The 13,112-nt window shown below is 43.3% G+C and overlaps 1 long non-coding RNA gene across 1 annotated transcript; it reads right to left on the reverse strand.

Moving 5' to 3' along the window:
- Window positions 1–2,239: 2,239 nt before the first annotated feature.
- LOC112946256 lies at window positions 2,240–12,754 on the reverse strand. Its single transcript, XR_003249193.1, has 4 exons — window positions 12,268–12,754; window positions 10,135–10,274; window positions 7,549–7,593; window positions 2,240–3,079 (listed from the first exon to the last, which is right to left on the reverse strand). It is a non-coding gene; the product is annotated as an uncharacterized LOC112946256 (long non-coding RNA).
- Between the last annotated feature and the right edge of the window lie 358 nt (window positions 12,755–13,112).

A 13,112-nucleotide genomic window follows, 5' to 3' on the forward strand; every position in this document is an offset into this window, starting at 1 on the left:
ATTAAATCTGAGTGACGAAACAGGTTCCCTGCACCTGCRCATCGGCAGAGCATGTGCCCAGGTCCCAGAGGTGTATGGGGCTCTGCAGCCCACAGCCTCAGAGCTGAAATATTTTGTTCTGGGCAATGTCTTTAAGCAGAAGTTGGGTTTGAGTTTCTCTATAAAGCAAGTGGAAAGTCATCTTAACCACTAGGGGAGATTATGAATTTGACAGAGCACAGTGTAGATTGAAATAGTTTTAATCATTACCCCCTATTTTAATTACTACTTGACACATTATCTCTATTGTCCTTCTACAAGTCTTCCTTTTGAATGAAATATTAAAGGCGAGTCACAGCTGAATATATCTGCAGTCTGCAAAGAAAATGACTTTGAACAATTTGAAATGATTTATTGTCCACATTTCTTTATGAATATTTATTTTGCCATAGTGAAAGCAATTCAATAAAGAGAAAACTTGAGGACCAGTTAACTGAACATTTGCATACCCTAATGGTCAAAAAAAAAAAAAAAGGAAGAGAAAATAATGTGGTGAATTAGAATGATGTTAATGCTATGTTTCCTATTTCCTGGAGTTAATTCCAAATATTGCATGTGTGAAAGAGCTAAAGCTGAGACTCATTGGACTTTGGCACCTGAAGAGGAGATAATAAATAGCCTGCAAATAAGGATTCCTAACTTTTATATATTTGCATTCAAAATATATAATCCTTGTCCTCATCTTGCCGGGATCAGGGATCCCTCATTTCCTGACATTCCTTAGAAAAATGGCAAATATCCTTGGCCATCAAGAGGAGACATGAGACAGAGTACCACAAAATGTAAGACATTTTGTATTTTAGCCTGGGTACATGTACTAAATGCAGGATCACAGATACACAGCACAGAGACACTGTTTTGCATCGAGAAAAAAATCATGGTATTGAATTAATTCCCTAGACGAAAAAGCATCAGGCATTAGACTTAAAATGATCTTTGCTCCTCAGAACTTCTTGGCAGTATTCTGATACCAAGTCACAGATGGCCCCTTGACAGATTTTTATTTATTTTCTTTATTCTTTTTTTTGCCTTCATTTTTTTAAAGCAGGACTGTTGCTGCTGGAGAATTCAAATGCAAATGGAGACATTCACAAGAATGGCTTCATAAGGAAGCTCTGCTGATTGGTTTTTAGAACTCAAACTGAGAAATATGTTGGATAAATGTGATACATAATAACTCTAGAGAAGGATGCTTAGAGCGGTAAAACAGACATTGGACAAATGCATGTATTCTCTGTGTCTCCATTTTCATTTTTCAAAGCTAGGATAATAACAATAACATTATTATTATTATTATTATTATTGTTTGTGGTAATTATTATTATTATCTACCTGAAAGGAAGCTGTGAGGCTAATTCATTAATATTTTCAAATTATTTTGTGATCCTCAACTGGAATGTGCCCTGGAAGTTCTAAATATTATAATTTGCTCCGTATGCCTATCTAATTTTGCTCTGGAGAAAAAAAACACACTTAATGTGTTGCTCTATTTACCYGTGTCTAAATTCCACACTCAAAAACTCCAGCACTTGAGCTTTTCTAGACATTAACAGCAGGTGCCTCTTACATTATTGTATCTATTGCTCGGTTCTCCCTCTTCTCTCACTGTGTTTTCCCAGGACCTAGATAGGATATGACACACGGTCTGGGTTTCATTGCTCCCCGTGCAGGTGCAGAGCAGAGGTTTACACCAGCCTGGACTTCCTTGAAGTGGGTGCTGGCAGCAAAGCTGGGGGTCCCCAGGGCCCCACGCGGGGAACCTCGGCCCGCGTCACCAGAGGCTTCTGCAGATCATTTTTTTCCGGCACTTCAGGACTGTAGCACATATCAGCTGTTGTCAGCTGCTATTTGAATGCTCCGAGCAAGCATCAAAACAAATTACTTAAATTAAATGACTGGCAGGGGGGACAGTATTTTTCCTATTAGCTTATGGAGAAAGAAAAAAAAATGGTCTGGAATATAAATGGAGAGAAGAAGAAATAATGAGCAAGCGAGGAGCGCGTGCAGAGCAAGGCGCCTGGCCCCTGCCCTTGGCTGCCTCTAGCTGGCTTGTCCAGCAGCCTCAGCCGGAGGCGGTGGCGGGTGCCCCGATATCCCGTCCAGGCCGCCCCACCGGGAAGCGCCGCTGCCGGCCCCGCCGGAGYCGCGGAGCTGGCGGGAGGCCTGGGGGGAGCAGAGTTGCGAGGGCCCCACCAAGCTCTGCACGTGGTGGCACCTGCCCCATCCCAGGACCAGGTCCGTGGGGCCCCTTGCAGTCAGATCTATCATTTTCCTTTTACCTTTCTCTTCTTCTCTTCAGTAGAGTCATCAGTATTTAACTGATTATAGGGAATATATTTACATACGCAGTTCGGCAGTAGAACATAGTTCTTAAATCATCTAAGATAAATACTTTTAATTAAGCAAATGCTCTCCTCAATTCACTGTGGACAATCTTATCATAATGGGCATTACTTCTGCATGCTAAATCTTAATCTTCACAAATACTGAAGGCGTTGCTCAGAACCACTATAAAAATATAGGCTTACCGTAATACTGCCAGCATAAAGCCGCCAGCTTTTATATTCATTAATCCGAAGACAACAGACCCATGTCTGCAAATTTTACTACAAATCAGCATTCTTATCAGATATGTATATGAGATCAAATACATGCTGGCATATTATTTGCAGATTTTATTAAAAAGCTAAATTCCAATTATTACAAACTCTGTTCAAATTCCTTAATAATAATAATAATAATAATATTAATTAAAATCTAATGAGATTTCCTGGAAGCATTTTAAAAAGTTGCAGCAGCAGTAAAGTCAGCAGGCACCATTCAGCACAAGGAAGTATTTACTGATCAGAAGATGAATGCTTCTTCCCCCAGTGTTTAACCATTTTACATTACAGGGATTTTCAGGGAGAGGGARAGGCAGAGGGAAAGCAAGCAAGCACAACTCCAAGACAAAGCCGCCTTCGCCTACAACATCATCCGCCTTCTCCAAATTCTTGGGCAGGCTGTTTAGCTCAAGTGGGTCCTGGTTTCGGTTGGTCCTCTGGGGTATTATGGAAAAAAAAAATTAAGAAAGAGAGAGAGAGAGAGAGAGAGAAATTAATAGATAATAGCGGCAGCAGCGGTTAGTTTTGTGTGCGAACAATAGGATCCTAATAGAGGAGAGGCCTCTCTGCTGAGGTGCTTTTTCATCTGCTAGTGGAGTTTTCTCGTTCTGTGCTCAGCTGGAGAAGGAACTGCCTTTGTAAATCAGACAAAACTTATCATATAAAATGGAACACATCTTTGATTATACTGAATACTATCTTGCCTATAATTTACCCTTGCCGCTGTAAAGGACGCAACATGATTAAGCTAAGAAATGATAGACTGAACATTATGTGTCGGGATGGAGAAAGATATTTCCTATCTAAGTAGGAAACGATCATCAACAAAACAATGAAAATCTACAGGAAAGTGTTTCGGCATACAATAAACAAGCCACCCTGCTGCTGCCTTATATTAAATTGTTGCTCTGGTTGCTTAGAYTGCGGCAGCAAATGCTCTTGTAGCCTACAATATTTTTTATTTTTTAAAAAGTACAAACTGTCATGATTTTTTAACGACGTGGCTATCTTTCTTTTCCTCCACAAGCGCATATGTTGTGCCGTGCACTCGGGCTGCCAGCTCTTTTGTGTATCACGGGGGGAGCCCAGATCCTCCCAGCGACGTTCCTCAAATTGTAGCTCTCTGCTGTGCATTTTCCTGGAACCACTAAAAACATTGCTACTTTACTTAATAACAATATTTAGCTGTGCTATATATCATTTTTCCTCGGTTATACATGGGGTGTTCCACACACAGGGCTCGGGGTCAGCATCCCCATTTTACAGGCAGGGAAGCCGAGACGTTGCATTTGGCAGCAATTCCCGGCGGGAGCTGCAATCCTCTCCGAGCAGTCGGCCTCCAGYTCAAGGCTTGTTGCTCAGGACCCACAGCCGCTTTTCCCTTGGATGTGGTCACGGTCACCTGCCGCTCCGTGGCCTCCCAGCCACTGCACGCAGGAGCCACAGCAGCACTGGCTGCTTTTCCAAGAGCAAATTCAGGCATTTCTGAGCAAATTTCTGAGGGCAAATTCAGGGGGCAATGCAAGAAATGGCCCCGGTTCCAAGGGGAGGTTTGGCTGCGTCCGGCATTCAGTAACTTCCATCTCTCATCATTGCTGGGTCTGATGCCAACAGCATGACATGTTCCTATCCAAATTAGCACAGGATGAAATTCTGTGCTGATATTCAGATGATAAGGTCTGTTTGCTRTTGCTATATTGATGTATCTTAGATGGGAAGAGCAATTCTATAATAAGCCCGGGATGCAAAGCCCCTCGATTGCATTGGTACCACATTGCCATGGCAACCATATAATGCTAATGAAACGGTGACTGTTGAACCTTGTTTATGGAACTCTGCAAAATGGGCTTCAGAAGAGGAGGAATCTTGTTGATTACTAAATGTTTCAAAGCATGATAAAAATCTTCTAACCACATGTACTGCAATTTATTAACCACGTTATCCTCCTCATTTGAGGTGATGCAAAGCTGTTTGTAAGAGCAATAGCACTCTCAAAGAAATGAAATCGTAGAGGAGGACCCACGCTCCCCAGCTTCATGCTGCAGCACTTGCAAGGCCTCATGGACCCCAGCCTTGAGGTCCACGAGCAGAGCTGCACAGTCAGTCATCTCCCATTACTGCTTGTTCAATTGCTCTCAGAATCTATAAAAAGTACTGGGACTGCCGGTACAGCGAGCACCTTTTCTATAAGAAAAATACAGTCTAGCTTATATCAAAATATCCTAAAGAAACATCCCTTTAGGTGAAATCTGCCTAGAGAGGCAGGGTAGCAGCAGTTCGCTCTTGGCCTCCCCTCTTCCTTCTTCAGCTGACTGCTGGAGAGTCTCCTRGTGCAGTGTCACCATCCCAAGGGACACTTGTCATCCCTCAGTGCTGTGGGACCTTCTGAGTCTGAAGTTTTGTCCTGTTCTAGACAAAAACATGTTGAGCAGTCAGATGTGCCCTGGAGAAGGGCCCCAGCCTGGCCTGTTGTGCCAAGAGGCCTCTGGTGAGTCACCTCACCTCTGTGCATCTGGGGCTCCACTGCCTGAGCTTGGCCCGGCAGACATCTCCATTTTAGCTAATAGATAATATTTTCCTGTTTTCTCCTTGGAAATTAGAAGTGTAATTTACACTCTGAAGTCCATCTTCCATTTCCACATAGATCAGGAGGAAGAGCAAGGGAAGCAGTGGGCAGGAAGGAGCACGAGGCAGGGGATTACTCCGGAGCTCAGCGGTGTTGGGCTTGGTATGGCTGACAATTCCTGCAATTTAATCCCCTACCTAATTATAGCACTGTCACTTTGGTGGCCTCAAGTAGCTCATCCTGCCTCACCACATCACCTCGATGTGACTGGAAGCTCCTTTCTTCAGCAGGCTGAGAGCACTGTCAGGTGTTCATATCAGCAGTAGCATTAGATATTTAGCACAGTGAATACGAGAAAATGCTCCTTGGATTTAATGGGATTTAAATCAGGCTTTTAAACGGGTACTTTTTTWAAAAAAATCACATTTTATGCCATTTGGGAAAAGCAGCACTTTATAACGTCTCACTATGCCCACGGTTTGTACCCGCGCTGAATATCTGAGTTGATAGAAATGTAATGCAATGTAATTTAACTTAATATATATTTTGCCTTGGCTGACAGCTTTATTAAGCAGAACCAATAATCATCATTATTCAGTGTAATAACTATCTCATTAGAAATGGTCTAATTTTCCCTAATTTTGAGTTACCCCTTGGACTACGCTGTTCTGGAATTACTACAATGCAGACACTTAAGGTCTGCAAGAACTGAGAGGAAACTTTAGTCCTCAGAAAGCTACTGCTGTCAGATGGCTGTTAAAATAGTGATACTGTAGGGCTCTGTGGCCTACCTGGGTGCAAGCAAGTTAGGAAGTGACCACAGCACCTTTCTCTTCCAGTGTCTGCAGTCCCCCTTGGCACCTCTCTGCATACCCAGTGCTGAGGTGTTGGGTCGCTTGCAAGTCCCCTCTGGAAAGGGACCCAGGCAAGAATCATGCCAAGGAGGGCTGGTAAGGAGGAGCTGACAAGAGGAAATATTTTCTAGTGAGTCAGAGGAGGAGATGAAGACACCAATCAAGTTTCATTATTCTCCAATRAAAATAGGATGTAAACTGTGACATCTAGGCAGATTACATATGTCAGCCAAGCAGATGTTAGCAGAGAAGTGTACAGGSTAAATCTCCCCTAATAGGCTTATGCTACGGTTTATTCTCAATGACCAAGGTTATATTAACCATACTTAACATGTAGGATGTAAGAAATATATACTCATAAGTGAATCTGGGGATATGCCTAGCTGTGCTGAAGTTAATGCCTTTTGATATACCTTGGAGCATCCTAAAAGCACTTTTGGTGTCATATCCTTCCACAGAGATCATAAGCAGTGCTATGGTTTATATCTCTGGCCTAGAATGTTCTGTTTGCTCTAAGTATGTGCTTGAAAGAGTCTATATTAAAACAGCACTTCTGGGTACAACCTCTTCTAATTGCTTCGCTACCTGACTTGCTCATGCCAGTTCTGGAAACACACGTGACTGGAAGAATATTGCTGTCATCACAGAAAGAAGTAAATTCATATGAATGAGAAAGCACTTTGCAGCGTAAGATGCAAAAACAGATGAGTGATTTAGAGTTTTGTTTATCATAGAATGTTACTCTATATAGATAAGTAATAAAGAATAAGAACATTTGTTTTCCCCTAGAACAACAGCAAAAAGCAGCCTTTCCTGTGCAAGTGCTTGGCTTACCGACATCTTCTGGAAATTCCGATCCTTTCCAGCTGTGGCATTATCTGCTCAGTCCCGGGACACGTGGCACAGCAGTGAGAAGCATTACACTATTAGCCCAAGATAATTTGGTAGTTTGGAAAAGTACTTTCCTGCCTGCACTTCCAGGCATTCTGGTCTAAGTTGAAGCAATGATTAACAGTATCTTACGTCATGTTGAGCCATACTGGCTTCTTCTTGGACTTGTACCTGCTTGGTATGAACATGGCTTATTTGTAGCCTAAGCTGTGTGCGATCAGTAGTTTTTCCAAACAGCCAGTAATGGTGTGGGATGCCTTGGCTGGGAGGAGGCTGCGCGGGGAGCCGCGGGCTCTGCTGCCTCGTGCTACTGCACCCATGGCGGATGCGAAACGCTGGGTTTGGCTGGGCCCCGGGAAGCCACCTTGGGCAAAGTGCTGCTGTCATGGGGCGCCGTGGGGAGCCGAGCAACAGCCAGCAAGGGGTGCCCTGGGCTGTGGGGACACGGGAGCACCAGCAGCTCTTTATAASTTTTTATATATTACCTTATAAACTTATTATATATTACCTTATAAAGCAATGGGTGGTGGCTCAAATAAAAAACCAGAGGGTGAATATTCAGGAATTACTGTGGTACTGCTGATTCCTTCCTCACCTGCCCATGGTGTCCTGGATTCTACTGTGACACATCAGCCATGATCTTTAAAAGAAAAAAAAAAAAAAAATTAAAGATACAAATGTTAGCAAAATTACTTACGCTGTGCTCAAGATTTTGGCAATGCTCTATTTTGAAAGAAAAACTAATATTAAACTTGTCTTTCCAGGACAGAGATAAGTTTAACAGCAGCAGTATTAAAAAAAAAAAAAAAAAAAAAAGCACAAGCATTCCAGTTCAGCATCCTGATGTCATCTTATGATAACATTTATGACATTCATGTAATGGATTATGACCTTTCTTGGCTTGTCTGACTGACAGTTGCTCATATATTACATGGTACTTATTACCTTGGTCCTTCCGTAATAATAATCACTTCAATTTCCTAGGCTGTGTCATCAAAACACGTGCTCATAAGTGGTCGATCTCATCTCTCAGAGTGCTACCAGAAGCTCTTTCTGAGCTTTCTGTCACCTAAAATCTAGAGTGAAATTGAAGCCCAGTTGCAGGAAAAATAGCCAGTGTCTGCTTTTATCCCACAGGCTGCGTAATGGCAGCCCTTGTGCTGTTAAATGATTTACTGAGGCCTGTCGCAGTGATGAGCTGTTCCGTGTGGAAGTTATTGGAGTTCGGCAATGTCATTATTCTCTACAAACCTGAGAGAGCTCGAGCAGACGCACAATGGCTGCTGCGGTGCAATTACTTACCTTGGCTGTCCTATTTTTTTTTTACTCCTTAATCTCAAGATAGAGGGAATGAAATATATTTGCCTCCATATTTAAGGTAAAATGTGCTATGCCATTTGTACTTGTTTTTACTATGCCCACTTTCACTGAGCATATCATTGAGATACTCTTTTTAGATTAGTAGTTTCACATGTATCATATTTAAAGATGAAACAAGAAGCTGAGTGCATCCAGAATTGACCATTTAACAAATACTAATGGTGTTTGGTGGATAAAGCGACATTCAGAGGACTGTGGCTCGCACCCATAAATCTGCCACGSCCTTGCGTGCTAACCTTGCCACTTCCCACTTCGTCTCAGCCTCCCGCTGCATTAAATGGTCCCTGTGACCCTTTGGGCCCGTGTCGTGTGGCCAGCAGAGCGAGTGCCCGGCGGGAGGCAGCGCCGCGCAGGCCCCAGGCTCAGGTCTCATCGCACAAACCAGCGCACATGGTCACCGCCTCATCGGTCAGTTTTATTCAGGCAAAACTAGGAATCACGTCCAACATTTTTCATCAGGAAAATAACACTGCATTGCTAAATGCTGATCYGAAACCTGTCCTTCGCGCGGCAGATTATCGGTACAATAACAACACGTGCACAACAGTGTGCCCGTCTTTTCTGTAGTTCCTGTGTGCAGAGGAGAAGCAGCTTAACAACAGCCACAACCTCCAAAACATACATTTTAAAAGAAGCGTGATACAGTTAAGCAAGCGGAACAACTGAGGAAAAGCACCGCATGCGCCCCCAGAAGCCAGGCCTTGGCAGGGGGTGCTCAGGGGTGCAGTACCCACTCACAGCCATAGACAGGCTTCTCCAGCCTTTCCGATGGGATCCAAGGGTCCCTGCCCTCGCTGCCACCCCATAGTTACTGCCAGCACCCTTCTGGCATGAGCCTCTCATTAAAAGGATTTCCAGTCTGCACAAGAGCAAGCCTGTGGCATGGCTAAGCAGTGCTCAATACTGTTATCTGGATTTATACCAATCCCTCTGTTTGTTCTTTCCATTTTTTGTCAAGGATACGATGTACTAACCTTTTATTTTTATGGCCTGCCAGACCTGCCAAAGTTACCAAGCGGCTGCATGCAAGGTAGTGGGTATTGCTGTCTGATCACTAAGGCAGCAGCAGCAGCACAGAGCAACATCCTGATGCTCAGGCTAGTTATCACTGCGAACATGCCGTGAATGTGGTAAACGCCGACGGCTCCTCGGCCACAGCCTGATTTGGCTTTTCATGGGCACAGTCGTCTCCAGGCCTGCTGATTAGTTTTGTTCAACTGCAAGACAAGTAGTTGGACATTTCTCACTGTCTCTACGAAAAATATGGCCACATTTTCTTGGTCCATCAAGTAGGACATATGGGAGCTGGATTCCATCTTTCATTAGATCCTGGAAATTGTATCCTCCTGAGGCAATTAATTAGCATGATGCTCTTGGCTGCTAATGTTTGCTTTCAGATTTCAATGGCAACAGACTTGGCAACACAGATTTAGTAAGCATGGTCTAATGGTTTAGGGTGTTAGCCAAGGCATCCACACAGCTTTCAACAACCCCTTATTTTATGCAGGATTCCCTTATGTCTGCGGGCAGGGCTCTCAGTTTCTGTCCACATCTCAGTTCTATTTTTCCAAGATCCCAGCTGTTTCCTGCATCACCGGATGGAGACGTCACAGATCGTGAGGATGAAGGCATCACCTCTGCCTCCCCATCTCTGAGAAGGCAGAGCTGCCCTGCCAAGCGCTGCTGTCGCTCTCCCACGTTTTAAGGCAAAACCACTTACATTAGGAAGGTGTCAGCTGAACATCCACCTATTTGTTCCCTTTCAGTTTGCCCAATGTAGATATCTGCAGGCTGCACCCACCTTCATCCRGAGAAGGACACCTGTGGAAAAGGGCACGTCTCTCCAGTTAAGGCAGTTGCTTGACCTGGGGCTCCTATGGGAGGTAGGTTTCCCTCAGATGGCATCTTCTGCATGTGRTTGTTTCCAAATCATTTCCTAAACTGACATGAGGAATAGCAAAAAACATGCACTGTCAATCCACAAGTACAAATGAGACGGCTTGCTTTACTTTTATTACCTCAATTATATTTATAACGTTATATAATTATATACAACAATTCCTGAAAAATGATGTTCCTTATGCAGACAATGCCATTCCTCTCTCTGAGGGAACCACAAGCAAATGGAGAAGATTTAGCCAGCTCAGTCCTATGAACACCCATGTTATGGGAAGGGACACAAGCTGCTCTGCTCTCCCCTCAACACTAGCATAGGGCTGATTCGTCAAAGGGAGTGAGGAAGAGGAGCCTATTGCTATGAACTCAAACACGCCATTTTATAGCTGCAGTCATTAATACTATTGCAAATAAGCAGCTCTGCATGTAGCAGCTCGCTGAAGTGGTCGTTACAGCAGGCAATTGGAAAGCTCTCTGAAACAGATGTGCTCCCACCATCCATTTAAAATAAAATTAGCCCACGGTGTTAATTTAGGTAACCTTTGCAGGCATTAACATACAGTCACCCATGTGTTGATTTAACATGTTTGAAAGGAATTAGGCAGAATAAGAAAATGAAAATACTGCTAAGCAGCAGTTACGCGAGGAACAGTTTGGATGTTCCTTCCAGATAGCTTGTTCTCATTTAAATAAGAATGGGATGAGAAAACACAAAGCACATGAGATGTAGGACAGTCTGTTTTAACTTGATGGGGCTAGGATTTATAGCAGAGGCACTCTGGGCTTGAACCTCGCTTTTATACCTGCCAGACAAATACTTTCCAAATCTCCCTTGATTAGAGCAGTAGCAATACAAGGAGAGCTGAACAGCAAACTSTGAATTAATCAATATATTCCTGAGATGCTTAAGTATATTTTGTGCTATCACCCTTAAGAGCTCTCAGTTTCTTAATGCAGCACTTCTCCAAACTCCCTTACTCCTCCCATCCCTTCAAACGCAGAGACCCATCCCTGAGCCAGCATTAAATCCCCAGCTTTCCAACTTTCACAATGTGTCTTTCACAGCCTGCTAGGAAGGCTTTTGCAAAACGCTATTTGAAAGGCGCTTATTGTACTGCTAATAAGAGAGGCTTAAATACCATTAAAATTTGGACTCGTACTTTAAAATGCCRTGAAATTCAGAGTTAAAGCTCTGCCTTGCATGCTCGGCTTGCACTATTGTGCGAAGAGCTGCCGAAGGAGCAGCAAGATCAGAGGCTGCCTGCAGCAGCGAGCAGACGCTGTGGATCACTCGGGCTTCGCCTTCAAACTCCCTTTGGCTTTCTTAGGAGTCTGGGCACCATTAAGGCTAAGGAGCAAGGCACTGACTGAGAGGTTTAAGCTCCGAGTTACTCAGATGACTTCAGTCTCTCACGTATTGTTGGCTCTGACATTATAGCAGCTCCACAGTTAAGTAGTTTAAGTCTCCAAAGTTACACTTGAAGTGCTGCCAGGTGATGGAAGAAAAATGCTAAAACCAGAAGATGCTTGAGTTTCAAGCAAGGTATTTTAAAAAAAAAGTCAAAAAAATGCACCTTAATAGTTAACGCTGTTCTTTTAAATCACTGATATGAAGCAACTCGGTGAGGAGGTATCATATCTGTATAACTGCAACCAAAGATTTTGAGTTTGTGCCTGGCTGGCTCAATAGGCTTTTAACATCTTCTGTGTGAAGGGGAGTTAACATTTGAAAATTAATACCCAAAGAGGCTGCATAAGAGAAATACTTATGACTAAGAATTGAAAGACACTGATTTCCGTTATTGAAAGCATTGATCTACAGCATTGACTGGCAACTGTAAACCCTGCATTTTACCAAAGAGCTGCTCTCCAATTTTTATGCAAAAAATCTTCAAAAAATCAATGATTCACCTCTTCAGATTTTTAGTAAGTGTATTTAAGTAGATATGGGAGAAACATTGATTAGTTGTTGACTACCAGACTAGACTAAGCAATACCAGCAGGAGAGAAAGGTCTTAAAAATTTTGAACTTGCTTACAGAGCTGACAGGCAGCCTGGAGGGAGCCGCTCTCGTGATGGATGTCCACGCAGGATGCAAAGCTCTGGTTTGGCGATGGTGGCTTAGTGACTTCCACTGCAGGTTGATATTGCATTTTTAATTGATTTCTAGCAGCACAATCTGTATCCTTCATCGAGACATGTCCATTTCATGAGGTTATTGGCTTTCAACATATCTCATTAGACGTTATAACGAGACTTTTTTTTTTGTGGAGAGTGATGTGTATTGATATTACATTAGTTCATCAAGGTTACAAATCATACTCCATTGCACTACATTTCACATTTGCTGCATCATGACAAGAGGCTTATAATAGTCACTCTGAGGCACGTAAAGTGCCTGGTACCCAACCCTTGGATAAATAATTTAAGAAATTGTTTGGAAATCATACCTAATTAGTAGGATCTGCACCCAACAAGTGCCCTTTGATTTAAATTGTATTTGTATTTTGATAGGTATTGATTTGATGAGTAGGAGCAATGAATAATACATCTTGCATTTCTCCATCGCTCAAGCAGTAGCCTGGCAGCAGCAAGGGAGGAACGCTGGCAATGGACACCGGCCCTTGGGGAGCAGAGAGCCTTTCCCTGAAAGCCCACGGGGAAATTAAAGGCCCTCCTGAACTGCGTGGAGTGGCCTGATCCCTTTTCTTTCCATCGATTTGCTGTATCATCCTGGACAAATCACTCGGCCTCTCAAGGTCTCCCTTTTCCATCTGCAAAATGGAAACAAAATGGTTTCTCATCAGCCTGCAAATGGCTGAGAGGCACAGAGGGAAAAGGAACGGACATAATCACTGCCATTAAGCCRTGCCGGGCATTGCC

This window comes from Nothoprocta perdicaria, unplaced genomic scaffold, assembly GCF_003342845.1.
Source record: "Nothoprocta perdicaria isolate Ctin4 unplaced genomic scaffold, notPer1 scaffold_20, whole genome shotgun sequence".
In the NCBI taxonomy this organism is placed as follows: Eukaryota; Metazoa; Chordata; class Aves; order Tinamiformes; family Tinamidae; genus Nothoprocta; species Nothoprocta perdicaria.